This window comes from Oryx dammah, unplaced genomic scaffold, assembly GCF_014754425.2.
Source record: "Oryx dammah isolate SB20612 unplaced genomic scaffold, SCBI_Odam_1.1 HiC_scaffold_21, whole genome shotgun sequence".
NCBI lineage: Eukaryota > Metazoa > Chordata > Mammalia > Artiodactyla > Bovidae > Oryx > Oryx dammah.
In genome coordinates, this window is record NW_024070205.1 from 63,942,451 (window position 1) to 63,944,828 (window position 2,378).

Genomic DNA, 2,378 nt, shown 5'->3' on the forward strand with positions numbered 1-2,378 from the left:
AAGCACAAGCTGGAAGCTAGATTGCCATGAAAAATATCAGTAATCTCAGATATGCAGATGATACCACCCTATGGCAGAAAGTGAAGAAGAACTAAAGAGCCTCCTGGTGAAACTGAAAGAGGAGAGTGAAAAAGCTGGCTTAAAACTCAACATTCAAAAAACTAAGATCATGGCATCTTGTCCCATTACTTCATGGCAAATGGAAGTGGAAACAATGGAAACAGTGACAGACTTTATTTTTGGCAGCTCCAAAATCACTGCAGATGGTGACTGCAGCCATGAAATTAAAAGATGTTTGCTCCTTGAAAGAAAAGTTATGACCAACCTAGACAGCTTATTAAAAAACAGAGACGTTACTTTGCCAACTAAGGTCCGTCTAGTCAAGGCTATGGTTTTTCCAGTAGTCATGTATGGATGTGAGAGTTGGACTCTAAAGAAAATTGAGCACCAAAGAGTTGATGCTTTTGAACTGTGATGTTGGAGAAGACTCTTGAGAGTCCCTTGGAATGCAAGGAGATCCAACCAGTCAATCCTAAAGGAAATCAGTCTTGAATATTCATTGGAAGGACTGATGCTTAAGCTGAAACTCCAATACTTTGGCCACCAGATGCAAAGAACTGACTCATTGGAAAAGATTCTGTTGCTGGGAAAAATTGAAGGCAGGAGGAGAAGAGGATGATAGAGGATGAGATGGTTGGATGGATTCACTGACTCAATAGACATGAGTTTGAGTAAGCTCTGGGAGTTGATGATGGACAGGGAAGCCTGGCTTGCTGCAGTCCTTGGAGTCACATAGAGATAGACATGATTGAGTGGCTGAACTGAACTGATTAGTAATGAGAAGAAAAAAAAATGTAATCATCACAAGTGAACAAGCAACTTCAAGAAGACAAATAATTTATTTGGGTTCATAGAAATTCAATGATACCCTGGTAAATGACATTGTAATCCTTACCATTTGAGATGTTAGGGAAGACCATGTACACACAAGCCCAAATCCATCTATATACCTGTAGATTTATTGTAAAGATTATTTTTTATGCAGTTGTGGGAAACAATTGATCAGCTTATACAAAACTGCTTCCTTTGCATTTGATGTTGGGCCTGAGTCAGCAGGGTAGATAGTGAGATAATGGGGGAAGAAAAGATTGATGTGGGCTAAAAAACTAGAAACTCATGAAAATGAGCTAGGACACATTTTGATACTCACTGCCTTCAAGTCTCCAATTTCAAAGATGTGTGACCTACAGGAGAACCTTGCATATATCTGTCCCCAGAGAGGAAGAAGACAGTGAAAAACTTCGAGCAGGAGCTAGAGGCACAGAAGGTCTGGCTTTTGCCCATGTCAGGAAGAAAAGCCAGAAAATTCAGGGAAAACAACCTTGAACTTCTATAGTACAAGACCTGGCACTGAACTTCCTGGTGTAAAAAGAATGTTTCTGATGCTTTGAAGCCCCATTTTAATTATGCAAACCATACCTGTGGCCACTACTAACCCAAGGATAGAATTTTAGGGAATTTAAGTCCATCCAGCATAGCTTTCCTGATGGCTCAGCAGGTAAAAGAATACACTCACAACACACAAGACTCAGGAGATGCAGGTTTAATCCCTGGGTTGGGAAGATCCCCTGGAGGAGGAAATGGTAACCCATGCCAATATTCTTGCCTGGAGAATTCCATGGACAGAGGAACCGGGTGGGCTACAATCTATGGGGTGGCACAGAGTCAGACATGATTTAGCACATTCTGGTTTAGTTCAGTTCAGTCACTCAGTTTAGTCCAACTTTTTACAACCTCATGGACTGCAGCAAGCTAGGCTTCCATGTCCATTACCAACTCCCGGAGCTTGCTCAAACTTATGTCCATCCAGTCTGTGATACCATGCAGCCATCTTATCCTCTTTTGTCCCCTTATCCTCTTGCCTTCAATCTTTCCCAGCATCAGGGTCTTTTCAAGTGAGTCAGTTCTTGCATCAGCTGGCCAAAGTATCACTGCAGATAGTGACTGAAGCCGTGAAACTAAAATACTCTAGCACATCTGATCATAGCTAAATTATTGCATTGCAAATCCATGATTGTTCTGTTATGCCAGGCTGAGCTCTACAAAAATAATAATTTGCCATATAACCCTATATATTTTAAATACACTTTTTCAAATTCTAATTAAAGAGAAATATGCAATTTAATATTGAGATTATTTATTTAAAAACCATGTAGACATTAACTAGCATAGTACAACAAAAGTAAGGATAACTGAAAGTCAAGTACAGGAGTATCCTGAGGTATGATAGATGCAATGTTGGAAGTCACATTTTCAAAGATGTTGTCTCCCTTTATTTTTGAGTAATCAATTCACCTGTTATTCCTCTATTCTTATTT